Source organism: Lithobates pipiens, unplaced genomic scaffold (assembly GCF_037356315.1).
Source record: "Lithobates pipiens isolate NorthernLeopardFrog02 unplaced genomic scaffold, aLitPip1_a1.2 Scaffold_30, whole genome shotgun sequence".
Taxonomy (NCBI): Eukaryota; Metazoa; Chordata; class Amphibia; order Anura; family Ranidae; genus Lithobates; species Lithobates pipiens.
Genome location: NW_027507791.1, coordinates 184373712 through 184393526, shown reverse-complemented (window position 1 = coordinate 184393526; position 19815 = coordinate 184373712). Strand labels below are relative to the sequence as shown.

The 19815-nt window shown below is 52.0% G+C and overlaps 45 non-coding genes and 29 pseudogenes across 45 annotated transcripts; all 74 read left to right on the top strand.

Annotated features, from left to right (window-relative positions):
- The first annotated feature begins 960 nt into the window (after positions 1–960).
- Positions 961–1079, top strand: LOC143953971 (5S ribosomal RNA). Its single transcript, XR_013269004.1, has one exon. It is a non-coding gene; the product is annotated as a 5S ribosomal RNA (ribosomal RNA).
- A 109-nt stretch (positions 1080–1188) lies between these two features.
- LOC143954932 (5S ribosomal RNA) lies at positions 1189–1307 on the top strand (annotated as a pseudogene).
- Positions 1308–1416: 109 nt separating this feature from the next.
- LOC143951508 (5S ribosomal RNA) lies at positions 1417–1535 on the top strand. The gene has a single exon (XR_013266774.1). It is a non-coding gene; the product is annotated as a 5S ribosomal RNA (ribosomal RNA).
- A 109-nt stretch (positions 1536–1644) lies between these two features.
- Positions 1645–1763, top strand: LOC143946604 (5S ribosomal RNA; annotated as a pseudogene).
- A 109-nt stretch (positions 1764–1872) lies between these two features.
- On the top strand, positions 1873–1992 carry LOC143954896 (5S ribosomal RNA; annotated as a pseudogene).
- Positions 1993–2101: 109 nt separating this feature from the next.
- Positions 2102–2220, top strand: LOC143945784 (5S ribosomal RNA; annotated as a pseudogene).
- A 109-nt stretch (positions 2221–2329) lies between these two features.
- Positions 2330–2448, top strand: LOC143951507 (5S ribosomal RNA). The gene has a single exon (XR_013266773.1). It is a non-coding gene; the product is annotated as a 5S ribosomal RNA (ribosomal RNA).
- Positions 2449–2774: 326 nt separating this feature from the next.
- Positions 2775–2893, top strand: LOC143954945 (5S ribosomal RNA). The gene has a single exon (XR_013269770.1). It is a non-coding gene; the product is annotated as a 5S ribosomal RNA (ribosomal RNA).
- A 543-nt stretch (positions 2894–3436) lies between these two features.
- LOC143952895 (5S ribosomal RNA) lies at positions 3437–3555 on the top strand. Its single transcript, XR_013268028.1, has one exon. It is a non-coding gene; the product is annotated as a 5S ribosomal RNA (ribosomal RNA).
- A 109-nt stretch (positions 3556–3664) lies between these two features.
- LOC143951506 (5S ribosomal RNA) lies at positions 3665–3783 on the top strand. The gene has a single exon (XR_013266772.1). It is a non-coding gene; the product is annotated as a 5S ribosomal RNA (ribosomal RNA).
- Positions 3784–3892: 109 nt separating this feature from the next.
- Positions 3893–4011, top strand: LOC143946272 (5S ribosomal RNA; annotated as a pseudogene).
- A 109-nt stretch (positions 4012–4120) lies between these two features.
- LOC143952914 (5S ribosomal RNA) lies at positions 4121–4239 on the top strand. Its single transcript, XR_013268045.1, has one exon. It is a non-coding gene; the product is annotated as a 5S ribosomal RNA (ribosomal RNA).
- A 109-nt stretch (positions 4240–4348) lies between these two features.
- On the top strand, positions 4349–4467 carry LOC143951545 (5S ribosomal RNA). The gene has a single exon (XR_013266807.1). It is a non-coding gene; the product is annotated as a 5S ribosomal RNA (ribosomal RNA).
- A 109-nt stretch (positions 4468–4576) lies between these two features.
- On the top strand, positions 4577–4695 carry LOC143943731 (5S ribosomal RNA; annotated as a pseudogene).
- A 109-nt stretch (positions 4696–4804) lies between these two features.
- Positions 4805–4923, top strand: LOC143950332 (5S ribosomal RNA). Its single transcript, XR_013265744.1, has one exon. It is a non-coding gene; the product is annotated as a 5S ribosomal RNA (ribosomal RNA).
- A 109-nt stretch (positions 4924–5032) lies between these two features.
- Positions 5033–5151, top strand: LOC143946336 (5S ribosomal RNA). Its single transcript, XR_013265201.1, has one exon. It is a non-coding gene; the product is annotated as a 5S ribosomal RNA (ribosomal RNA).
- Positions 5152–5260: 109 nt separating this feature from the next.
- On the top strand, positions 5261–5379 carry LOC143945263 (5S ribosomal RNA; annotated as a pseudogene).
- A 109-nt stretch (positions 5380–5488) lies between these two features.
- Positions 5489–5607, top strand: LOC143953190 (5S ribosomal RNA). The gene has a single exon (XR_013268295.1). It is a non-coding gene; the product is annotated as a 5S ribosomal RNA (ribosomal RNA).
- A 109-nt stretch (positions 5608–5716) lies between these two features.
- On the top strand, positions 5717–5835 carry LOC143950736 (5S ribosomal RNA). Its single transcript, XR_013266075.1, has one exon. It is a non-coding gene; the product is annotated as a 5S ribosomal RNA (ribosomal RNA).
- A 109-nt stretch (positions 5836–5944) lies between these two features.
- Positions 5945–6063, top strand: LOC143948975 (5S ribosomal RNA; annotated as a pseudogene).
- A 110-nt stretch (positions 6064–6173) lies between these two features.
- Positions 6174–6292, top strand: LOC143945885 (5S ribosomal RNA; annotated as a pseudogene).
- A 109-nt stretch (positions 6293–6401) lies between these two features.
- On the top strand, positions 6402–6520 carry LOC143945884 (5S ribosomal RNA; annotated as a pseudogene).
- A 109-nt stretch (positions 6521–6629) lies between these two features.
- LOC143943946 (5S ribosomal RNA) lies at positions 6630–6748 on the top strand. Its single transcript, XR_013264981.1, has one exon. It is a non-coding gene; the product is annotated as a 5S ribosomal RNA (ribosomal RNA).
- Positions 6749–6857: 109 nt separating this feature from the next.
- Positions 6858–6976, top strand: LOC143948491 (5S ribosomal RNA; annotated as a pseudogene).
- Positions 6977–7085: 109 nt separating this feature from the next.
- LOC143953173 (5S ribosomal RNA) lies at positions 7086–7204 on the top strand. Its single transcript, XR_013268280.1, has one exon. It is a non-coding gene; the product is annotated as a 5S ribosomal RNA (ribosomal RNA).
- Positions 7205–7313: 109 nt separating this feature from the next.
- On the top strand, positions 7314–7432 carry LOC143954721 (5S ribosomal RNA). The gene has a single exon (XR_013269683.1). It is a non-coding gene; the product is annotated as a 5S ribosomal RNA (ribosomal RNA).
- Positions 7433–7541: 109 nt separating this feature from the next.
- LOC143947616 (5S ribosomal RNA) lies at positions 7542–7660 on the top strand (annotated as a pseudogene).
- A 110-nt stretch (positions 7661–7770) lies between these two features.
- On the top strand, positions 7771–7889 carry LOC143952450 (5S ribosomal RNA). Its single transcript, XR_013267626.1, has one exon. It is a non-coding gene; the product is annotated as a 5S ribosomal RNA (ribosomal RNA).
- A 109-nt stretch (positions 7890–7998) lies between these two features.
- Positions 7999–8117, top strand: LOC143947932 (5S ribosomal RNA). The gene has a single exon (XR_013265350.1). It is a non-coding gene; the product is annotated as a 5S ribosomal RNA (ribosomal RNA).
- A 109-nt stretch (positions 8118–8226) lies between these two features.
- LOC143954417 (5S ribosomal RNA) lies at positions 8227–8345 on the top strand. The gene has a single exon (XR_013269411.1). It is a non-coding gene; the product is annotated as a 5S ribosomal RNA (ribosomal RNA).
- A 107-nt stretch (positions 8346–8452) lies between these two features.
- LOC143950219 (5S ribosomal RNA) lies at positions 8453–8571 on the top strand. Its single transcript, XR_013265642.1, has one exon. It is a non-coding gene; the product is annotated as a 5S ribosomal RNA (ribosomal RNA).
- A 109-nt stretch (positions 8572–8680) lies between these two features.
- Positions 8681–8799, top strand: LOC143953720 (5S ribosomal RNA). The gene has a single exon (XR_013268776.1). It is a non-coding gene; the product is annotated as a 5S ribosomal RNA (ribosomal RNA).
- A 109-nt stretch (positions 8800–8908) lies between these two features.
- Positions 8909–9027, top strand: LOC143950268 (5S ribosomal RNA). Its single transcript, XR_013265686.1, has one exon. It is a non-coding gene; the product is annotated as a 5S ribosomal RNA (ribosomal RNA).
- A 109-nt stretch (positions 9028–9136) lies between these two features.
- Positions 9137–9255, top strand: LOC143951930 (5S ribosomal RNA). Its single transcript, XR_013267156.1, has one exon. It is a non-coding gene; the product is annotated as a 5S ribosomal RNA (ribosomal RNA).
- Positions 9256–9364: 109 nt separating this feature from the next.
- On the top strand, positions 9365–9483 carry LOC143947886 (5S ribosomal RNA; annotated as a pseudogene).
- A 109-nt stretch (positions 9484–9592) lies between these two features.
- On the top strand, positions 9593–9711 carry LOC143945810 (5S ribosomal RNA; annotated as a pseudogene).
- Positions 9712–9820: 109 nt separating this feature from the next.
- LOC143952961 (5S ribosomal RNA) lies at positions 9821–9939 on the top strand. The gene has a single exon (XR_013268088.1). It is a non-coding gene; the product is annotated as a 5S ribosomal RNA (ribosomal RNA).
- Positions 9940–10048: 109 nt separating this feature from the next.
- Positions 10049–10167, top strand: LOC143947885 (5S ribosomal RNA; annotated as a pseudogene).
- Positions 10168–10276: 109 nt separating this feature from the next.
- LOC143945809 (5S ribosomal RNA) lies at positions 10277–10395 on the top strand (annotated as a pseudogene).
- Positions 10396–10504: 109 nt separating this feature from the next.
- Positions 10505–10623, top strand: LOC143945378 (5S ribosomal RNA). Its single transcript, XR_013265113.1, has one exon. It is a non-coding gene; the product is annotated as a 5S ribosomal RNA (ribosomal RNA).
- Positions 10624–10732: 109 nt separating this feature from the next.
- On the top strand, positions 10733–10851 carry LOC143954714 (5S ribosomal RNA). The gene has a single exon (XR_013269677.1). It is a non-coding gene; the product is annotated as a 5S ribosomal RNA (ribosomal RNA).
- Positions 10852–10960: 109 nt separating this feature from the next.
- On the top strand, positions 10961–11079 carry LOC143950267 (5S ribosomal RNA). Its single transcript, XR_013265685.1, has one exon. It is a non-coding gene; the product is annotated as a 5S ribosomal RNA (ribosomal RNA).
- Positions 11080–11188: 109 nt separating this feature from the next.
- On the top strand, positions 11189–11307 carry LOC143951928 (5S ribosomal RNA). Its single transcript, XR_013267154.1, has one exon. It is a non-coding gene; the product is annotated as a 5S ribosomal RNA (ribosomal RNA).
- A 109-nt stretch (positions 11308–11416) lies between these two features.
- On the top strand, positions 11417–11535 carry LOC143947884 (5S ribosomal RNA; annotated as a pseudogene).
- Positions 11536–11644: 109 nt separating this feature from the next.
- LOC143950833 (5S ribosomal RNA) lies at positions 11645–11763 on the top strand. The gene has a single exon (XR_013266163.1). It is a non-coding gene; the product is annotated as a 5S ribosomal RNA (ribosomal RNA).
- A 109-nt stretch (positions 11764–11872) lies between these two features.
- On the top strand, positions 11873–11991 carry LOC143950346 (5S ribosomal RNA). Its single transcript, XR_013265756.1, has one exon. It is a non-coding gene; the product is annotated as a 5S ribosomal RNA (ribosomal RNA).
- Positions 11992–12100: 109 nt separating this feature from the next.
- LOC143945886 (5S ribosomal RNA) lies at positions 12101–12219 on the top strand (annotated as a pseudogene).
- A 109-nt stretch (positions 12220–12328) lies between these two features.
- LOC143954737 (5S ribosomal RNA) lies at positions 12329–12448 on the top strand. The gene has a single exon (XR_013269698.1). It is a non-coding gene; the product is annotated as a 5S ribosomal RNA (ribosomal RNA).
- Positions 12449–12557: 109 nt separating this feature from the next.
- LOC143948508 (5S ribosomal RNA) lies at positions 12558–12676 on the top strand (annotated as a pseudogene).
- A 109-nt stretch (positions 12677–12785) lies between these two features.
- LOC143954744 (5S ribosomal RNA) lies at positions 12786–12904 on the top strand. Its single transcript, XR_013269704.1, has one exon. It is a non-coding gene; the product is annotated as a 5S ribosomal RNA (ribosomal RNA).
- A 109-nt stretch (positions 12905–13013) lies between these two features.
- Positions 13014–13132, top strand: LOC143952380 (5S ribosomal RNA). The gene has a single exon (XR_013267562.1). It is a non-coding gene; the product is annotated as a 5S ribosomal RNA (ribosomal RNA).
- A 109-nt stretch (positions 13133–13241) lies between these two features.
- On the top strand, positions 13242–13360 carry LOC143947988 (5S ribosomal RNA; annotated as a pseudogene).
- Positions 13361–13469: 109 nt separating this feature from the next.
- Positions 13470–13588, top strand: LOC143946799 (5S ribosomal RNA; annotated as a pseudogene).
- Positions 13589–13697: 109 nt separating this feature from the next.
- LOC143950561 (5S ribosomal RNA) lies at positions 13698–13816 on the top strand. Its single transcript, XR_013265917.1, has one exon. It is a non-coding gene; the product is annotated as a 5S ribosomal RNA (ribosomal RNA).
- Positions 13817–13927: 111 nt separating this feature from the next.
- Positions 13928–14046, top strand: LOC143952812 (5S ribosomal RNA). The gene has a single exon (XR_013267953.1). It is a non-coding gene; the product is annotated as a 5S ribosomal RNA (ribosomal RNA).
- A 109-nt stretch (positions 14047–14155) lies between these two features.
- On the top strand, positions 14156–14274 carry LOC143946162 (5S ribosomal RNA; annotated as a pseudogene).
- A 109-nt stretch (positions 14275–14383) lies between these two features.
- On the top strand, positions 14384–14502 carry LOC143950832 (5S ribosomal RNA). The gene has a single exon (XR_013266162.1). It is a non-coding gene; the product is annotated as a 5S ribosomal RNA (ribosomal RNA).
- A 548-nt stretch (positions 14503–15050) lies between these two features.
- LOC143948994 (5S ribosomal RNA) lies at positions 15051–15169 on the top strand. Its single transcript, XR_013265447.1, has one exon. It is a non-coding gene; the product is annotated as a 5S ribosomal RNA (ribosomal RNA).
- Positions 15170–15278: 109 nt separating this feature from the next.
- Positions 15279–15397, top strand: LOC143952811 (5S ribosomal RNA). The gene has a single exon (XR_013267952.1). It is a non-coding gene; the product is annotated as a 5S ribosomal RNA (ribosomal RNA).
- Positions 15398–15506: 109 nt separating this feature from the next.
- On the top strand, positions 15507–15625 carry LOC143948544 (5S ribosomal RNA; annotated as a pseudogene).
- Positions 15626–15734: 109 nt separating this feature from the next.
- On the top strand, positions 15735–15853 carry LOC143954748 (5S ribosomal RNA). The gene has a single exon (XR_013269708.1). It is a non-coding gene; the product is annotated as a 5S ribosomal RNA (ribosomal RNA).
- A 109-nt stretch (positions 15854–15962) lies between these two features.
- Positions 15963–16081, top strand: LOC143952907 (5S ribosomal RNA). Its single transcript, XR_013268039.1, has one exon. It is a non-coding gene; the product is annotated as a 5S ribosomal RNA (ribosomal RNA).
- Positions 16082–16190: 109 nt separating this feature from the next.
- Positions 16191–16309, top strand: LOC143948444 (5S ribosomal RNA; annotated as a pseudogene).
- A 251-nt stretch (positions 16310–16560) lies between these two features.
- LOC143953912 (5S ribosomal RNA) lies at positions 16561–16679 on the top strand. The gene has a single exon (XR_013268951.1). It is a non-coding gene; the product is annotated as a 5S ribosomal RNA (ribosomal RNA).
- Positions 16680–16788: 109 nt separating this feature from the next.
- LOC143954747 (5S ribosomal RNA) lies at positions 16789–16907 on the top strand. The gene has a single exon (XR_013269707.1). It is a non-coding gene; the product is annotated as a 5S ribosomal RNA (ribosomal RNA).
- A 109-nt stretch (positions 16908–17016) lies between these two features.
- LOC143945913 (5S ribosomal RNA) lies at positions 17017–17135 on the top strand (annotated as a pseudogene).
- A 109-nt stretch (positions 17136–17244) lies between these two features.
- On the top strand, positions 17245–17363 carry LOC143948443 (5S ribosomal RNA; annotated as a pseudogene).
- A 109-nt stretch (positions 17364–17472) lies between these two features.
- On the top strand, positions 17473–17591 carry LOC143952282 (5S ribosomal RNA). The gene has a single exon (XR_013267474.1). It is a non-coding gene; the product is annotated as a 5S ribosomal RNA (ribosomal RNA).
- Positions 17592–17898: 307 nt separating this feature from the next.
- LOC143953911 (5S ribosomal RNA) lies at positions 17899–18017 on the top strand. The gene has a single exon (XR_013268950.1). It is a non-coding gene; the product is annotated as a 5S ribosomal RNA (ribosomal RNA).
- Positions 18018–18126: 109 nt separating this feature from the next.
- Positions 18127–18245, top strand: LOC143954825 (5S ribosomal RNA; annotated as a pseudogene).
- Positions 18246–18354: 109 nt separating this feature from the next.
- Positions 18355–18473, top strand: LOC143947021 (5S ribosomal RNA; annotated as a pseudogene).
- Positions 18474–18582: 109 nt separating this feature from the next.
- On the top strand, positions 18583–18701 carry LOC143947867 (5S ribosomal RNA; annotated as a pseudogene).
- A 109-nt stretch (positions 18702–18810) lies between these two features.
- On the top strand, positions 18811–18929 carry LOC143952949 (5S ribosomal RNA). The gene has a single exon (XR_013268077.1). It is a non-coding gene; the product is annotated as a 5S ribosomal RNA (ribosomal RNA).
- Positions 18930–19038: 109 nt separating this feature from the next.
- Positions 19039–19157, top strand: LOC143954359 (5S ribosomal RNA). Its single transcript, XR_013269358.1, has one exon. It is a non-coding gene; the product is annotated as a 5S ribosomal RNA (ribosomal RNA).
- The last annotated feature ends 658 nt before the right edge of the window (positions 19158–19815 follow it).

The window sequence follows — 19815 nt, the reverse complement described above, 5'->3', positions numbered from 1 at the left end:
GATCCCATCGACCTGTAGAGAGCGTGTTTGCCTGAATTTCTGCAGGATCAGGGCCTTGTCTGAGTAGTTTAGGTACTTTGCGATGATAGGTCTAGGTGACTTGCGTTCTGGTGCCGGTTGACCCATACGATGTGCGCGTTCGACCGTACAAGGGCCGGGAAGGCCAAGGGCTTCTGGGATGCGTACCGCGCAGAAGTTAGACAGCTCCGAAGACTGTAGCGACTCGGGGATCCCTACGAATCGCAGGTTGCTCCGTCTGGCCCTGTTTTCCAGGTCATCAAGCTTCTGTAGAACATATTGATTTGTTCTGTCCTGGGAGCGTTCCGTGGCTTGGGCCTGGTAAAGTTCTTCCTCTATGTCCGACAGACGGTGTTCCAAATCATTCAGTCTGGTGTGGTGTTCGCCTATTTGGGCCTTGAGCTGCTGCATGCCAGCATTTACAGCTTTTTCCACCGATGCCGTGATCATGGGGGATAATAGTGCGGCCACGGCCTGGGCAATGCGCTCTGTGGTGGAGTCCCCTGCAGGCTGCGTGGAGAGGCTGCTCTGTGATGGAGGGGCTGGAGAGGCTGGTAGTGCTTGTGGAGAGGGGGGGGGGGCACAGTATCAGCGCTCACCTCCATGTCTGCTGCGCGTTGTGGAGATAAGGGGGCCGAGTAGGCCGAAGCCGGGGCCTCGATTTGCGGCCGCGCCGCGGTCGCGGACGGCGCGTGTGCTCGCGGTCCGGTTTTCTCCAGGAACCGGTCCATGATCGTGTGGGATGCCTCCGGGGGGGTGTTCCGCAGGTGCCCGGCCGCTCAGCGGGATTTAATAGCAGATTTGGGGGCCGTGATGCGGGAGCCGAGGAGGAGAGCAGTCACTCCATGCGGCGCCGGAACCGGAAGTCGTATTTTTCCTCTTGATTGCCCGAGGTGACCACCTTGGCTTTTGTCAAGAGAGTTGTAAGTAGGGTGCAAGATCGCCTACAGCCACATCACCCTGAATGCGCTCGATCTCGTCTGATCTCGGATGCTAAGCAGGGTCGGTCCTGGTTAGTACCTGGATGGGAGACCGCCTGGGAATACCAGGTGCCGTAGGCTTTTTTCCATTATGTTGTTGGCTTTGGCGACCTGCAGTATTTTTCCTCTCGATTGCCCGAGGTGACCACCTTGGCTTTTGTCAAGAGAGTTGTAAGTAGGGTGCAAGATCGCCTACGGCCACATCACCCTGAATGCGCTCGATCTCGTCTGACGTCGGATGCTAAGCAGGGTCGGGCCTGGTTAGTACCTGGATGGGAGACTGCCTGGGAATACCAGGTGCCGTAGGCTTTTTTCTATTATGTTGTTGGCTTTGGCGACCTGCTGTATTTTTCCTCTCGATTGCCCGAGGTGACCACCTTGGCTTTTGTCAAGAGAGTTGTAAGTAGGGTGCAAGATCGCCTACAGCCACATCACCCTGAATGCGCTCGATCTCGTCTGATCTCGGATGCTAAGCAGGGTCGGGCCTGGTTAGTACCTGGATGGGAGACCGCCTGGGAATACCAGGTGCCGTAGGCTTTTTTCCATTATGTTGTTGGCTTTGGCGACCTGCTGTATTTTTCCTCTCGATTGCCCGAGGTGACCACCTTGGCTTTTGTCAAGAGAGTTGTAAGTAGGGTGCAAGATCGCCTACGGCCACATCATCCTGAATGCGCTCGATCTCATCTGATCTCGGATGCTAAGCAGCGTCCGGCCTGGTTATTACCTGGATGGGAGACCGCCTGGGAATACCAGGTGCCGTAGGCTTTTTTCCATTATGTTGTTGGCTTTGGCGACCTGCTGTATTTTTCCTCTCGATTGCCCGAGGTGACCACCTTGGCTTTTGTCAAGAGAGTTGTAAGTAGGGTGCAAGATCGCCTATGGCCACATCACCCTGAATGCGCTCGATCTCGTCTGATCTCGGATGCCAAGCAGGGTCGGGCCTGGTTTAGTACCTGGATGGGAGACCGCCTGGGAATACCAGGTGCCGTAGGCTTTTTTCTATTATGTTGTTGGCTTTGGCGACCTGCTGTATTTTTCCTCTCGATTGCCCGAGGTGACCACCTTGGCTTTTGTCAAGAGAGTTGTAAGTAGGGTGCAAGATCGCCTACAGCCACATCACCCTGAATGCGCTCGTTCTCGTCTGATCTCCGATGCTAAGCAGGGTCGGGCCTGGTTAGTACCTGGATGGGAGACCGCCTGGGAATACCAGGTGCCGTAGGCTTTTTTCCATTATGTTGTTGGCTTTGGCGACCTGCTGTATTTTTCCTCTCGATTGCCCGAGGTGACCACCTTGGCTTTTGTCAAGAGAGTTGTAAGTAGGGTGCAAGATCGCCTACAGCCACATCACCCTGAATGCGCTCGATCTCGTCTGATCTCGGATGCTAAGCAGGGTCGGGCCTGGTTAGTACCTGGATGGGAGACCGCCTGGGAATACCAGGTGCCGTAGGCTTTTTTCCATTATGTTGTTGGCTTTGGCGACCTGCAGTATTTTTCCTCTCGATTGCCCGAGGTGACCACCTTGGCTTTTGTCAAGAGAGTTGTAAGAAGGATGCAAGATCGCCTACGGCCACATCACCCTGAATGCGCTCGATCTCATCTGACGTCGGATGCTAAGCAGGGTCGGGCCTGGATGGGAGACCGCCTGGGAATACCAGGTGCCGTAGGCTTTTTTCCATTATGTTGTTGGCTTTGGCGACCTGCTGTATTTTTCCTCTCGATTGCCCGAGGTGACCACCTTGGCTTTTGTCAAGAGAGTTGTAAGTAGGGTGCAAGATCGCCTATGGCCACATCACCCTGAATGCGCTCGATCTCATCTGATCTCGGATGCTAAGCAGGGTCGGGCCTGGTTAGTACCTGGATGGGAGACCGCCTGGGAATACCAGGTGCCGTAGGCTTTTTTCTATTATGTTGTTGGCTTTGGCGACCTGCTGTATTTTTCCTCTCGATTGCCCGAGGTGACCACCTTGGCTTTTGTCAAGAGAGTTGTAAGAAGGATGCAAGATCGCCTACGGCCACATCACCCTGAATGCGCTCGATCTCATCTGACGTCGGATGCTAAGCAGGGTCGGGCCTGGATGGGAGACCGCCTGGGAATACCAGGTGCCGTAGGCTTTTTTCCATTATGTTGTTGGCTTTGGCGACCTGCTGTATTTTTCCTCTCGATTGCCCGAGGTGACCACCTTGGCTTTTGTCAAGAGAGTTGTAAGTAGGGTGCAAGATCGCCTACGGCCACATCACCCTGAATGCGCTCGATCTCATCTGACGTCGGATGCTAAGCAGGGTCGGGCCTGGATGGGAGACCGCCTGGGAATACCAGGTGCCGTAGGCTTTTTTCCATTATGTTGTTGGCTTTGGCGACCTGCTGTATTTTTCCTCTCGATTGCCCAAGGTGACCACCTTGGCTTTTGTCAAGAGAGTTGTAAGTAGGGTGCAAGATCGCCTACGACCACATCACCCTGAATGCGCTCGATCTCGTCTGATCTCGGATGCTAAGCAGGGTCGGGCCTGGTTAGTACCTGGATGGGAGATCGCCTGGGAATACCAGGTGCCGTAGGCTTTTTTCCATTATGTTGTTGGCTTTGGCGACCTGCTGTATTTTTCCTCTCGATTGCCCGAGGTGACCACCTTGGCTTTTGTCAAGAGAGTTGTAAGTAGGGTACAAGATCGCCTACAGCCACATCACCCTGAATGCGCTCGATCTCGTCTGATCTCGGATGCTAAGCAGGGTCGGGCCTGGTTAGTACCTGGATGGGAGACCGCCTGGGAATACCAGGTGCCGTAGGCTTTTTTCCATTATGTTGTTGGCTTTGGCGACCTGCTGTATTTTTCCTCTCGATTGCACGAGGTGACCACCTTGGCTTTTGTCAAGAAAGTTGTAAGTAGGGTGCAAGATCGCCAACTGCCACATCACACTGAATGTGCTCGATCTCGTCTGATCTCGGATGCTAAGCAGGGTCGGGCCTGGTTAGTACCTGGATGGGAGACCGCCTGAGAATACCAGGTGCTGTAGGCTTTTTTCCATTATGTTGTTGGCTTTGGTGACCTGCTGTATTTTTCCTCTCGATTGCCTGAGGTGACCACCTTGGCTTTTGTCAAGAGAGTTGTAAGTAGGGTGCAAAATCGCCTACGGCCACATCACCCTGAATGCGCTCGATCTCGTCTGATCTCGGTTGCGAAGCAGGGTCGGGCCTGGTTAGTACCTCGTTGGGAGACCGCCTGGGAATACCAGGTGCCGTAGGCTTTTTTCCATTATGTTGTTGGCTTTGGCGACATGCTGTATTTTTCCTCTCGATTGCCCGAGGTGACCACCTTGGCATTTGTCAAGAGAGTTGTAAGTAGGGAGCAGAACCGCCTACGGCCACATCACCCTAAATGCGCTCGATCTCGTCTGATCTCGGATGCTAAGCAGGGTCGGGCCTGGTTAGTACCTGGATGGGAGACCGCTTGGGAATACCAGGTGCCGTAGGCTTTTTTCCATTATGTTGTTGGCTTTGGCGACCTGCTGTATTTTTCCTCTCGATTGCCCGAGGTGACCACCTTGGCTTTTGTCAAGAGAGTTGTAAGTAGGGTGCAAGATCGTCTACGGCCACATCACCCTGAATGCGCTCGATCTCGTCTGATCTCGGATGCTAAGCAGGGTCGGGCCTGGTTAGTTCCTGGGTGGGAGTCCGCCTGGGAATACCAGGTGCCGTAGGCGTTTTTCCATTATGTTTTTGGCTTTGGCGACCTGCTGTATTTTTCCTCTCGATTGCCCGAGGTGACCACCTTGGCTTTTGTCAAGAGAGTTGTAAATAGGGTGCAAGATTGCCTACGGCTACATCACCCTGAATGCACTCGATCTCGTCTGATCTCGGATGCTAAGTAGGGTCGGGCCTGGTTAGTACCTGGATGGGAGACCGCCTGGGAATACCAGGTGCCGTAGGCTTTTTTCCATCATGTTGTTGGCTTTGGCGACCTGCTGTATTTTTCCTCTCGATTGCCCGAGGTGACCACCTTGGCTTTTGTCAAGAGAGTTGTAAGTAGGGAGCAAGATCGCCTATGGCCACATCACCCTGAATGCGCTCGATCTCGTCTGATCTCGGATGCTAAGCAGGGTCGGGCCTGGTTAGTACCTGGATGGGAGACCGCCTGGGAATACCAGGTGCCGTAGGCTTTTTTCCATTATGTTGTGGGCTTTGGCGACCTGCTGTATTTTTCCTCTCGATTGCCCAAGGTGACCACCTTGGCTTTTGTCAAGAGAGTTGTAAGTAGGGTGCAAGATCGCCTACTGCCACATCACACTGAATGCGCTCGATCTCCTCTGATCTCGGATGCTAAGCAGGGTCGGGCCTGGTTAGTACCTGGATGGGAGACCGCCTGAGAATACCAGGTGCTGTAGGCTTTTTTCCATTATGTTGTTGGCTTTGGTGACCTGCTGTATTTTTCCTCCCGATTGCCTGAGGTGACCACCTTGGCTTTTGTCAAGAGAGTTGTAAGTAGGGTGCAAAATCGCCTACGGCCACATCACCCTGAATGCGCTCGATCTCGTCTGATCTCGGTTGCGAAGCAGGGTCGGGCCTGGTTAGTACCTGGTTGGGAGACCGCCTGGGAATACCAGGTGCCGTAGGCGTTTTTCCATTATGTTTTTGGCTTTGGCGACCTGCTGTATTTTTCCTCTCGATTGCCCGAGGTGACCACCTTGGCTTTTGTCAAGAGAGTTGTAAGTAGGGTGCAAGATCGCCTACGGCCACATCACCCTGAATGCGCTCGATCTCGTCTGATCTCGGATGCTAAGCAGGGTCGTGCCTGGTTAGTACCTGGTTGGGAGACCGCCTGGGAATACCAGGTGCCGTAGGCTTTTTTCTATCATGTTGTTGGCTTTGGCGACCTGCTGTATTTTTCCTCTCGATTTCCCGAGGTGACCACCTTGGCTTTTGTCAAGAGAGTTGTAAGTATCGTGCAAGATCGCCTACAGCCACATCACTCGGAATGCGCTCGATCTCGTCTCATCTCGGATGCTAAGCAGGGTCGGGCCTGGTTAGTACCTGGATGGGAGACCGCCTGGGAATGTCAGGTGCCGTAGGGTTTTTTTCCATTATGTTGTTGGCTTTGGTGACCTGCTGTATTTTTCCTCTCGATTGCCCGAGGTGACCACCTTGGCTTTTGTCAAGAGAGTTGTATGTAGGGGGCAAGATCGCATACGGCCACATCACCCTGAATGCGCTCGATCTAGTCTGATCTCGGATGCTAAGCAGGGTCGGCCCTGGTTAGTACCTGGGTGGGAGACCACCTGGGAATATCAGGTGCCGTAGGCTTTTTTCCATTATATTGTTGGCTTTGGCGACCTGCTGTATTTTTCCTCTCGATTGCCCGAGGTGACCACCTTGGCTTTTGTCAAGAGAGTTGTATGTAGGGGGCAAGATCGCATACGGCCACATCACCCTGAATGCGCTCGATCTAGTCTGATCTCGGATGCTAAGCAGGGTCGGCCCTGGTTAGTACCTGGGTGGGAGACCACCTGGGAATATCAGGTGCCGTAGGCTTTTTTCCATTATATTGTTGGCTTTGGCGACCTGCTGTATTTTTCCTCTCGATTGCCCGAGGTGACCACCTTGGCTTTTGTCAAGAGAGTTGTAAGTAGGGTGCAAGATTGCCTACGGCCACATCACCCTGAATGCGCTCGATCTCGTCTGATCTCGGATGCTAAGCAGGGTCGGGCCTGGTTAGTACCTGGGTGGGAGACCGCCTGGGAATACCAGGTGCCGTAGGCTTTTTTCCATTATGTTGTTGGCTTTGGCGACCTGCTGTATTTTTCCTCTCGATTGCCCGAGGTGAAAACCTTGGCTTTTGTCAAGAGAGTTGTAAGTAGGGTGCAAGATCGCCTACGGCCACATTATCCTGAATGCGCTCGATCTCGTCTGATCTCAGTTTCTAAGCAGGGTCGGGCCTGGTTAGTACCTGGATGCGGGACCGCCTGGGAATACCAGGTGCCGTAGGCTTTTTTACATTATGTTTTTGGCTTTGGCGACCTGCTGTATTTTTCCTCTCTATTGCCCGAGGTGACCACCTTGGCTTTTGTCAAGAGAGTTGTAAGTAGGGAGCAAGATCGCCTACGGCCGCATCACCCTGAATGCGCTCGATCTCCTCTGATCTCGGATGCTAAGCAGGGTTGGGCCTGGATAGTACCTGGATGGGAGACCGCCTGGGAATACCAGGTGCCGTAGTCTTTTTTCCATTATGTTGTTGGCTTTGGCGACCTGCTGTATTTTTCCTCTCGATTGGCCGAGGTGACCACCTTGGCTTTTGTCAAGAGAGTTGTAAGTAGGGTGCAAGATCACCTATGGCCACATCACCCTGAATGCGCTCGATCTCGTCTGATTTCGGATGCTAAGCAGGGTCGGGCCTGGTTAGTACCTGGATGGGAGACCGCCTGGGAATACCAGGTGCCGTAGGCGTTTTTCCATTATGTTGTTGGCTTTGGCGACCTGCTGTATTTTTCCCCTCGATTGCCCGAGGTGACCACCTTGGCTTTTGTCAAGAGAGTTGTAAGTAGGGTGCAAGATCGCCTACGGCCACATCACCCTGAATGTGCTTGATCTCGTCTGATCTTGGATTCAAAGCAGGGTCGGGGCTGGTTAGTACCTGGATGGGAGACCGCCTGGGAATACCAGGTGCCGTAGGCTTTTATCCATTATGTTGTTGGCTTTGGCGACCTGCTGTATTTTTCCTCTCGATTGCCCGAGGTGACCACCTTGGCTTTTGTCAAGAGAGATGTAAGTAGCGTGCAAAGATTGCCTACGGCCACATCACCCTGAATGCGCTTGATCTCGTCTGATCTCGGATGCTAAGCAGGGTTGGGCCTGGTTAGTTCCTGGATGGGAGACCGCCTGGGAATACCAGGTGCCGTAGGCTTTTTTCCATTATGTTGTTGGCTTTGGCGACCTGCTGTATTTTTCCTCTCGATTGCAAGAGGTGACCACCTTGGCTTTTGTCAAGAGAGTTGTAAGTAGGGTGCAAGATCGCCTACGGCCACATCACCCTGAATGTGCTCGATCTCGTCTGATCTCGGATGCTAAGCAGGGTCGGGCCTGGTTAGTACCTGGATGGGAGACCACCTGGGAATACCAGGTGCCGTAGGCTTTTTTCCATCATGTTGTTGGCTTTGGCGACCTGCTGTATTTTTCCTTTGGATTGCCCGAGGTGACCACCTTGGCTTTTGTCAAGAGAGATGTAAGTAGAGTGCAAGTTCGCCTATGGCTACATCGCCCTGATTGCGCTCGATCTTGTCTGATCTCGGATGCTAAGCAGGGTCGGGCCTGGTTAGTACCTGGATGGGAGACCGCCTGGGAATACCAGGTGCCGTAGGCTTTTTTCCATTATGTTGTTGGCTTTGGCGACCTGCTGTGTTTTAACTCTCGATTGTCCGAGGTGACCACCTGGCTTTTGTCAAGAGAGTTGTAAGTAGGGTGCATTTCGCCTACGGCCACATCACCCAGAATGCGCTCGATCTCATCTGATCTCGGATGCTAAGCAGGGTCGGGCCTGGTTAGTACCTGGATGGGAGACCGCCTGGGAATACCAGGTGCCGTAGGCTTTTTTCCATTATGTTGTTGGCTTTGGCGAAATGCTGTATTTTTCCTCTCGATTGCCCGAGGTCACCACCTTGGCTTTTGTCAAGAGAGTTGTAAGTAGGGTGCAAGGTTGCCTACGGCCACATCACCCTGAATGCACTCGATCTCGTCTGATCTCGGATGCTAAGCAGGGTCGGGCCTGGTTAGTACCTGGATAGGAGACCGCCTGGTAATACCAGGTGCCGTAGGCTTTTTTCCATTATGTTTTTGGCTTTGGCGACCTGCTGTATTTTTCCTCTCCATTGCCCGAGGTGACCACCTTGGCTTTTGTCAAGAGAGTTGTAAGTAGGGTGCAAGATCGCCTACGGCCACATCACCCTGAATGCGCTTGATCTCGTCTGATCTCGGATGCTAAGCAGGGTCGGGCCTGGTTAGTACCTGGATGGGAGACCGCCTGGGAATACCAGGTGCCGTAGGCTTTTTTCCATTATGTTGTTGGCTTTGGCGACCTGCTGTATTTTTCCTCTCGATTGCCGGAGGTGACCACCTTGGCTTTTGTCAAGAGAGTTGTAAGTAGGGTGCAAGATCGCCTACAGCCACATCACCCTGAATGCACTCGATCTCGTCTGATCTCGGATGCAAAGCAGGGTCGGGCCTGGTTAGTACCTGGATGGGAGACCGCCTGGGAATACCAGGTGCCGTAGGCTTTTTTCCATTATGTTGTTGGCTTTGGCGACCTGCTGTATTTTTCCTCTCGTTTGCCCGAGGTGACCACCTTGGCTTTTGTTAAGAGAGTTGTAAGTAGGGTGCAAGATTGCTTACGGCCACATCACCCTGAGTGCGCTCGATCTCGTCTGATCTCGGATCCTAAGCAGATTCGGGCCTGGTTAGTACCTGGATGGGAGACCGCCTGGGAATACCAGGTGTTGTAGGCTTTTTGCCATTATGTTGTTGGCTTTGGCGACCAGCTGTATTTTTCCTTTCGATTGCCTGATGTGACCACCTTGGCTTTTGTCAAGAGAGTTGTAAGTAGGGTGCAAGATCACCTACAGCCACATCACCCTGAATGCACTTTATCTCGTCTGATCTCGGATGCTAAGCAGGGTCGGGCCTGGTTAGTACCTGGATGGGAGACCGCCTGGGAATACCAGGTGCCGTAGGCTTTTTTCCATTATGTTGTTGGCTTTGGCGACCTGCTGTATTTTTCCTCTCGATTGCCCGAGGTCACCACCTTGGCTTTTGTCAAGAGAGTTGTAAGTAGGGTGCAAGATCGCCTACGGCCACATCACCCTGAATGCGCTCGATCTCGTCTGATCTCGGATGCTAAGCAGGGTCGGGCCTGGTTAGTACCTGGATGGGAGACCGCCTGGGAATACCAGGTGCCGTAGGCTTTTTTCCATTATGTTGTTGGCTTTGGCGACCTGCTGTATTTTTCCTCTCGATTGCCCGAGGTGACCACCTTGGCTTTTGTTAAGAGAGTTGTAAGTAGGGTGCAAGATTGCTTACGGCCACATCACCCTGAGTGCGCTCGATCTCGTCTGATCTCGGATCCTAAGCAGATTCGGGCCTGGTTAGTACCTGGATGGGAGACCGCCTGGGAATACCAGGTGTTGTAGGCTTTTTGCCATTATGTTGTTGGCTTTGGCGACCAGCTGTATTTTTCCTTTCGATTGCCTGATGTGACCACCTTGGCTTTTGTCAAGAGAGTTGTAAGTAGGGGGCAAGATCACCTACAGCCACATCACCCTGAATGCACTTTATCTCGTCTGATCTCGGATGCTAAGCAGGGTCGGGCCTGGTTAGTACCTGGATGGGAGACCGCCTGGGAATACCAGGTGCCGTAGGCTTTTTTCCATTATGTTGTTGGCTTTGGCGACCTGCTGTATTTTTCCTCTCGATTGCCCGAGGTCACCACCTTGGCTTTTGTCAAGAGAGTTGTAAGTAGGGTGCAAGATCGCCTACGGCCACATCACCCTGAATGCGCTCGATCTCGTCTGATCTCGGATGCTAAGCAGGGTCGGGCCTGGTTAGTACCTAGATGGGAGACCGCCTGGGAATACCAGGTGCCGTAGGCTTTTTTCCATTATGTTTTTGGCTTTGGCGACCTGCTGTATTTTTCCTCTCGATTGCACGAGGTGACCACCTTGGCTTTTGTCAAGAGAGTTGTAAGTAGGGTGCAAGGTTGCCTATGGCCACATCACCCTGAATGCACTCGATCTCGTCTGATCTCGGATGCTAAGCAGGGTCGGGCCTGGTTAGTACCTGGATAGGAGACCGCCTGGTAATACCAGGTGCCGTAGGCTTTTTTCCATTATGTTTTTGGCTTTGGCGACCTGCTGTATTTTTCCTCTCCATTGCCCGAGGTGACCACCTTGGCTTTTGTTAAGAGAGTTGTAAGTAGGGTGCAAGATCGCCTACGGCCACATCACCCTGAATGCGCTTGATCTCGTCTGATCTCGGATGCTAAGCAGGGTCGGGCCTGGTTAGTACCTGGATGGGAGACCGCCTGGGAATACCAGGTGCCGTAGGCTTTTTTCCATTATGTTGTTGGCTTTGGCGACCTGCTGTATTTTTCCTCTCGATTGCCCGAGGTGACCACCTTGGCTTTTGTCAAGAGAGTTGTAAGTAGGGTGCAAGATCGCCTACAGCCACATCACCCTGAATGCACTCGATCTCGTCTGATCTCGGATGCAAAGCAGGGTCGGGCCTGGTTAGTACCTGGATGGGAGACCGCCTGGGAATACCAGGTGCCGTAGGCTTTTTTCCATTATGTTGTTGGCTTTGGCGACCTGCTGTATTTTTCCTCTCGATTGCCCGAGGTGACCACCTTGGCTTTTGTTAAGAGAGTTGTAAGTAGGGTGCAAGATTGCTTACGGCCACATCACCCTGAGTGCGCTCGATCTCGTCTGATCTCGGATCCTAAGCAGATTCGGGCCTGGTTAGTACCTGGATGGGAGACCGCCTGGGAATACCAGGTGTTGTAGGCTTTTTTCCATTATGTTGTTGGCTTTGGCGACCTGCTGTATTTTTCCTTTCGATTGCCCGATGTGACCACCTTGGCTTTTGTCAAGAGAGTTGTAAGTAGAGCGCAAGATTGCCTACGGCCACATCACCCTGAATGCACTCAATCTCGTCTGATCTCGGATGCTAAGCAGGGTCGGGCCTGGTTAGTACCTGGATGGGAGACCGCCTGGGAATACCAGGTGCCGTAGGCTTTTTTCCATTATGTTGTTGGCTTTGGCGACCTGCTGTATTTTTCCTCTCGATTGCCCGAGGTGACCACCTTGGCTTTTGTCAAGAGAGTTGTAAGTAGGGTGCAAGATCGCCTACAGCCACATCACCCTGAATGCACTCGATCTCGTCTGATCTCGGATGCTAAGCAGGGTCGGGCCTGGTTAGTACCTGGATGGGAGACCGCCTGGGAATACCAGGTGCCGTAGGCTTTTTTCCATTATGTTGTTGGCTTTGGCGACCTGCTGTATTTTTCCTCTCGATTGCCCGAGGTGACCACCTTGGCTGTTGTCAAGAGAGTTGTAAGTAGGGTGCAAGATCGCCTACGGCCACATCACCCTGAATGCGCTCGCTCTCGTCTGATTTCTGATGCTAAGCAGGGTCGGGCCTGGTTAGTACCCGGATGGGAGACCGCCTGGGAATACCAGGTGCCGTAGGCTTTTTTCCATTATGTTGTTGGCTTTGGCGACCTGCTGTATTTTTCCTCTCGATTGCCCGAGGTGACCACCTTGGCTTTTGTCAAGAGAGTTGTAAGTAGGGTGCAAGATCGCCTACGGCCACATCACCCTGAATGCGCTCGATCTCGTCTGATCTCGGATGCTAAGCAGGGTCAGGCCTGGTTATGTACCTGGATGGGAGACCGCCTGGGAATACCAGGTGCCGTAGGCATTTTTCCATTATGTTGTCGGCTTTGGCGACCTGCTGTATTTTTCCTCTCGATTGCCCGAGGTGACCACCTTGGCTTTTGTCAAGAGAGTTGTAAGTAGGAAACAAGATCACCTACGGCCACCTCACGCTGAATGCACTCGATCTAGTCTGATCTCGGATGCTAAGCAGGGTCTGGCCTGGTTAATACCTGGATGGGAGACCACCTGGGAGTACCAGGTGCCGTAGGCTTTTTTCCATTATGTTGTTGGCTTTGGCGACCTGCTGCATTTTTTCTCTCGATTGCCCGAGGTGACCACCTTGGCTTTTGTCAAGAGAGTTTTAAGTAGGGTGTGAGATTGCCTACGGCCACATCACCCTGAATGCACTCGATCTCGTCTGATCTCGGATGCTAAGCAGGGTCTGGTCTGTTTAGTACCTGGATGGGAGACCGCCTGGGAATACCAGGTGCCGTAGGCTTTTTTCCATTATGTTTTTGGCTTTGGCGACCTGCTGTATTTTTCCTCTCGATTGCCCGAGGTGACCACCTTGGCTTTTGTCAAGAGAGTTGTAAGTAGGGTGCAAGATCGCCTACGGCCACATCACCCTGAATGCACTCAATCTCGTCTGATCTCGGATGCCAAGCAGGGTCGGGCCTGGTTAGTACCTGGATGGGAGACCGCCTGGGAATACCAGGTGCCGTAGGCTTTTTTCCATTATGTTGTTGGCTTTGGCGACCTGCTGTATTTTTCCTCTCGATTGCCCGAGGTGACCACCTTGGCTTTTGTCAAGAGAGTTGTAAGTAGGGTGCAAGATCGCCTACAGCCACATCACCCTGAATGCAGTCGATCTCGTCTGATCTCGGATGCAAAGCAGGGTCTGGTCTGTTTAGTACCTGGATGGGAGACCGCCTGGGAATACCAGGTGCCGTAGGCTTTTTTCCATTATGTTGTTGGCTTTGGCGACCTGCTGTATTTTTCCTCTCGATTGCCCGAGGTGACCACCTTGGCTTTTGTCAAGAGAGTTGTAAGTAGGGTGCAAGATCGCCTACGGCCGCATCACCCTGAATGCACTCAATCTCGTCTGATCTCGGATGCCAAGCAGGGTCAGGCCTGGTTAGTACCTGGATGGGAGACCGCCTGGGAATACCAGGTGCCATAGGCTTTTTTCCATTATGTTGTTGGCTTTGGCGACCTGCTGTATTTTTCCTCTCGATTGCCCGAGGTGACCACCTTGGCTTTTGTCAAGAGAGTTGTAAGTAGAGTGCAAGATCGCCTACGGCCACATCACCCTGAATGCGCTCGATCTCGTTTGATCTCGGATGCTAAGCAGGGTTGGGCCTGGTTAGTACCTGGATGGGAGACCGCCTGGGAATACTAGGTGCCGTAGGCTTATTTCCATTATGTTGTTTGCTTTGGCGACCTGCTGTATTTTTTTCCTCTCGATTGCCCGAGGTGACCACCTTGGCTTTTGTCAAGAGAGTTGTAAGTAGGGTGAAAAATCGCCTACGGCCACATCACCCTGAATGCGCTCGATCTCGTCTGATCTCGGATGCTAAGAAGGGTTGGGCCTGGTTAGTACCTGGATGGGAGACCGCCTGAGAATACCAGGTGCCGTAGGCTTTTTTCCATTATGTTGTTGGCTTTGGCGACCTGCTGTAATTTTCCTCTCGATTGCCCGAGGTGACCACCTTGGCTTTTGTCAAGAGAGTTGTAAGTAGGGTGCAAGATTGCCCAAGGCCACATCAACCTGAATGCGCTCGATCTCGTCTGATCTCGGATGCTAAGCAGGGTTGGGCCTGGTTAGTACCTGGATGGGAGACTGCCTGGGAATACCAGGTGCCGTAGGCTTTTTTCCATTATGTTGTTGGCTTTGGCGACCTGCTGTATTTTTCCTCTCGATTGCCCGAGGTGACCACCTTGGCTTTTGTCAAGAGAGTTGTAAGTAGGATGTAAGATTGCCTACGGCCACATCACCCTGAATGCGCTCGATCTCATCTGATCTCGGATGCTAAGCAGGGTCAGGCCTGGTTAGTACCTGGATGGGAGACCGCCTGGGAATTCCAGGTGCCGTAGGCTTTTTTCCATTATGTTGTTGGCTTTGGCGACCTGCTGTATTTTTCCTCTCAATAGCCCGAGGTGACCACCTTGGCTTTTGTCAAGAGAGTTGAAAGTAGGGTGAAAGATTGCCTACGGCCACATCACCCTGAATGCGCTCGATCTCACCTGATCTCGGATGCTAAGCAGGGTCAGGCCTGGTTAGTGCCTGGGAATACCAGGTGCCGTAGGCTTTTTTCCATTATGTTGTTGGCTTTGGCGACCTGCTGTATTTTTCCTCTCGTTTGCCCGAGGTGACCACCTTGGCTTTTGTCAAGAGAGTTGTAAGTAGGGTGCAGGGTTGCCTACAGCCACATCACCCTGAATGCACTCAATCTCATCTGATCTCAGATGCTAAGCAGGGTCAGGCCTGGTTAGCACCTGGATGGGAGACCACCTTGGAATACGAGGTGCCATAGGCTTTATCCATTATGTTGTTGGCTTTGGTGACCTGCTGTATTTTTCCTCTCGATTGCCCAAGGTGACCACCTTGGCTTTTGTCAAGAGAGTTGTAAGTATGGTGCAAGATCGCCTACGGCCACATCACCCTGAATGCGCTCGATCTCGTCTGATCTCGGATGCTAAGCAGGGTTGGGCCTGGTTAGTACCTGGATGGGAGACCGCCTGGGAATACCAGGTGCCGTAGGCTTTTTTCCATTATGTTGTTGGCTTTGGCGACCTGCTGTATTTTTCCTCTCGATTGCCCGAGGTGACCACCTTGGCTTTTGTCAAGAGAGTTGTAAGTATGGTGCAAGATCGCCTACGGCCACATCACCCTGAACGCGCACAATCTCATCTGATCTCGGATGCTAAGCAGGGTCGGGCCTGGTTAGTACCTGGATGGGAGACCGCCTGGGAATACCAGGTGCCGTAGGCTTTTTTCCATTATGTTGTTGGCTTTGGCGACCTGCTGTATTTTTACTCTCAATTGCCCGAGGTGACCACCTTGGCTTTTGTCAAGAGAGTTGTAAGTAGGGTGCAAGATCGCCTACGGCCACATCACCCTGAATGCGCTCGATCTTGTCTGATCTCAGATGCTAAGTATGGTCTGGCCTGGTTAGTACCTGGATGGGAGACTGCCTGGGAATACCAGGTGCCGTAGGCTTTTTTCCATTATGTTGTTGGATTTGGCGACCTGCTGTATTTTTCCTCTCGATTGCCCGAGGTGACCACCTTGGCTTTTGTCAAGAGAGTTGTAAGTAGGTTGCAAGATCGCCTACGGCCACATCACCCTGAATGCGCTCTATTTCGTCTGATCTCGGATGCTAAGCAGGGTCGGGCCTGGTTAGTACCTGGATGGGAGACCGCCTGGGAATACCAGGTGCCGTAGGCTTTTTTCCATTATGTTGTTGGCTTTGGCGACCTGCTGTATTTTTCCTCTCGATTGCCCGAGGTGACCACCTTGGCTTTTGTCAAGAGAGTTGTAAGTAGAGTGCAAGATCGCCTCCGGCCCCATCACCCTGAATGCGCTCGATCTCGTCTGATCTCGGATGCTAAGCAGGGTCGAGCCTGGTTAGTACCTGGATGGGAGACCACCTGGGAATACCAGGTGCCGTAGGCTTTTTTCCATTATGTTGTTGGCTTTGGCGACCTGCTGTATTTTTCCTCTCGATTGCCCGAGGTGACCACCTTGGCTTTTGTCAAGAGAGTTGTAAGTAGGGTGCAAGATGGCCTACTGCCACATCACCCTAAAAGCGCGCAATCTCGTCTGATCTCAGATGCTAAGCAGAGTCGGGCCTGGTTAGTACCTGGATGGGAGACCGCCTGGGAATACCAGGTGCCGTAGGCTTTTTTCCATTATGTTGTTGGCTTTGGCGACCTGCTGTATTTTTCCTCTCGATTACCCGAGGTGACCACCTTGGCTAAGCAGGGTCGGGCCTGGTTAGTACCTGGATGGGAGACCTCCTGGGAATACCAGGTGCCGTAAGCTTTTTTCCGTTATGTTGTTGGCTTTGGCGACCTGCTGTATTTTTCCTCTCGATTTCCCAAAGGTGACCACCTTGACTTTTGTCAAGAGATTTGTAAGTAGGGTGCAAGAACGCCTACGGCCACATCACCCTGAATGCGATTGATCTCGTCTGATCTCGGATGCTAAGCAGGGTCGGGCCTGGTTAGTACCTGGATGGGAGACCGCCCGGGAATACCAGGTGCCGTAGGCTTTTTTCCGTTATGTTGTTGGCTTTGGCGACCTGCTGTATTTTTCCTCTCGATTGCCCGAGGTGACCACCTTGGCTTTTGTCAAGAGAGTTGTAAGTAGGTTGCAAGATCGCCTACGGCCACATCACCCTGAATGCGCTCTATTTCGTCTGATCTCGGATGCTAAGCAGGGTCGGGCCTGGTTAGTACCTGGATGGGAGACCGCCTGGGAATACCAGGTGCCGTAGGCTTTTTTCCATTATGTTGTTGGCTTTGGCGACCTGCTGTATTTTTCCTCTCGATTGCCCGAGGTGACCACCTTGGCTTTTGTCAAGAGAGTTGTAAGTAGAGTGCAAGATCGCCTCCAGCCCCATCACCCTGAATGCGCTCGATCTCGTCTGATCTCGGATGCTAAGCAGGGTCGAGCCTGGTTAGTACCTGGATGGGAGACCACCTGGGAATACCAGGTGCCATAGGCTTTTTTCCATTATGTTGTTGGCTTTGGCGACCTGCTGTATTTTTCCTCTCGATTGCCCGAGGTGACCACCTTGGCTTTTGTCAAGAGAGTTGTAAGTAGGGTGCAAGATGGCCTACTGCCACATCACCCTAAAAGCGCGCAATCTCGTCTGATCTCAGATGCTAAGCAGAGTCGGGCCTGGTTAGTACCTGGATGGGAGACCGCCTGGGAATACCAGGTGCCGTAGGCTTTTTTCCATTATGTTGTTGGCTTTGGCGACCTGCTGTATTTTTCCTCTCGATTACCCGAGGTGACCACCTTGGCTTTAGTCAAGAGAGCTGTAAGTAGGGTGCAAGATCGCCTACGGCCACATCACCCTGAATGCGCTTGATCTCGTCTGATCTCAGATGCTAAGCAGGGTCGGGCCTGGTTAGTACCTGGATGGGAGACCGCCTGGGAATGCCAGGTGCCGTAAGCTTTTTTCCATTATGTTGTTGGTTTTGGCGACCTGCTGTATTTTTCCTCTCGATTGCCCAAAGGTGACCACCTTGGCTTTTGTCAAGAGAGTTGTAAGTAGGATGCGCTTGATCTCGTCTGATGTCGAATGCTAAGCAGGGTCGGGCCTGGTTAGTACCTGGATGGGAGACCTCCTGGGAATATCAGGTGCCGTAGGCTTTTTTCCGTTATGTTGTTGGCTTTGGCGACCTGCTGTATTTTTCCTCTCGATTTCCCAAAGGTGACCACCTTGACTTTTGTCAAGAGATTTGTAAGTAGGGTGCAAGAACGCCTACGGCCACATCACCCTGAATGCGATTGATCTCGTCTGATCTCGGATGCTAAGCAGGGTCGGGCCTGGTTAGTACCTGGATGGGAGACCGCCCGGGAATACCAGGTGCCGTAGGCTTTTTTCCGTTATGTTGTTGGCTTTGGCGACCTGCTGTATTTTTCCTCTCGATTGCCCGAGGTGACCACCTTGGCTTTTGTCAAGAGAGTTGTAAGTAGGGTGCAAGATTGCCTCCGGCCACATCACCCTGAATGCGCTCGATCTCGTCTGATCTCGGATGCTAAGCAGGGTCAGGCCTGGTTAGTACCTGGATGGGAGACCGCCTGGGAATACCAGGTGCCGTAGGCTTTTTTCCGTTATGTTGTTGGCTTTGGCGACCTGCTGTATTTTTCCTCTCGATTGCCCGAGGTGACCACCTTGGCTTTTGTCAAGAGAGTTGTAAGTAGGGTGCAAGATCGCCTACAGCCACATCACCATGAATGCGCTTGATCTCGTCTGATCTCGGATGCTAAGCAGGGTCGGGCCTGGTTAGTACCTGGATGGGAGACCGCCTGGGAATACCAGGTAACGTAGGCTTTTTTCCATTATGTTGTTGGCTTTGGCGACCTGCTGTATTTTTCCTCTCGATTGCCCGAGGTGACCACCTTGGCTTTTGTCAAGAGAGTTGTGAGTAGGATGCAAGATCGCCTATGGCCACATCACCCTGAATGCGCTCGATTTAGTCTGATCTCGGATGCTAAGCAGAGTCGGGCCTGGTTAGTACCTGGATGGGAGACCGCCTGGGAATACCAGGTGCTGTACTCTTTTTTCCATTATGTTGTTGGCTTTGGCGACCTGCTCTATTTTTCCTCTCGATTGCCCGAGGTGACCACCTTGACTTTTGTCAAGAGAGTTGTAAGTAGGGTGCAAGATCGCCTACGGCCACATCACCCTGAATGCGCTCGATCTCGTCTGATCTCGGATGCTAAGCAGGGTCGGGCCTGGTTAGTACCTGGATGGGAGACCGCCTGGGAATACCAGGTGCCGTAGGCTTTTTTCCATTATGTTGTTGGCTTTGGCGACCTGCTGTATTTTTCCTCTAGATTCGCCGAGGTGACCACCTCGGCTTTTGTCAAGAGAGTTGTAAGTAGGGTGCAAGATCGCCTACAGCCACATCACCCTGAATGCGCTCAATCTCATCTGATCTCGGATGCTAAGCAGGGTCGGGCCTGGTTAGTACCTGGATGGGAGACCGCCTGGGAAAACCAGGTGCCGTAGGCTTTTTTCCATTATGTTGTTGGCTTTGGCGACCTGCTGCTAGGCTACCAGGGGTATTATTAAGAAGACGAAGCACCTAACAGTTTTGGTACCAGAAAGTGGGGTCATCTTGCGGCAGGTAAGTCACTTTACTCCTTTTTGCCTAAAAGGTGAATGGTGTGAATACTTACTCTGTCCAGAATTGCATCATGATGTGATTACTTGATAATGTACATGAAAAATTTTAAAGCTGAAATCTTAAACCATAAAAATATGTCTGTTTCTCTTTAGGTGCAAGCGTAAGTATATAGAGTATTAATGTTGTATAAGATATAATTATATAGAGTGGATATCTGTTTGAATGAACCCAAATGTTGTTAAATGAATACAGAGTATTAAGAACCAGATTGTAGTGAGGTAGCACCCGCCTGTTCACACTGCACGCTAGGTTTATTTTTTTTCTTAGCATTTATGAAAGGTAGATTCTTTTGACCACTAGACCTACAGGCTTCTCTTGCAGACTTGGTGTAAGAGGGGTATATCCCGCCACCAGGAAAGATTTACCCTTCATCGTATATTAAGGGTAAATCTTCATAGTTTTATATAAGTCCATCTGCCCCAAAAAAGATCAGGGATCCTACTCCCAGACCAGAGACCGGATTGTTGGACAAACCGGGTGTTA